We start from the raw sequence: 268 nt of genomic DNA, 5'->3' as shown, positions 1-268 counted from the left end.
ACTGAGGATCAGAAAAATCACAACCTTTTATTATTTTCAGAAGGAAATTTCAAGCTCGATTGATAAATATATACAAGGAACCACACCGTTGAGAGGAAGTGCCCACATACATATCAAAGCAAACCTCAAAGATCACTGTATGAACCATAAACCTCCTGCCGATTGCCTTATTTCTCTAACAGGGGCCTCTTCCCCCCAGGCCCCCTGCAGACTGTCATTCCTCCCTAACTGATGCAGTCCTGTTGTACGCTATAACTAAGTGATTGGC

Source organism: Penaeus monodon, chromosome 34 (assembly GCF_015228065.2).
Source record: "Penaeus monodon isolate SGIC_2016 chromosome 34, NSTDA_Pmon_1, whole genome shotgun sequence".
NCBI lineage: Eukaryota > Metazoa > Arthropoda > Malacostraca > Decapoda > Penaeidae > Penaeus > Penaeus monodon.
Note: the sequence above shows the minus strand (reverse complement) of the source record.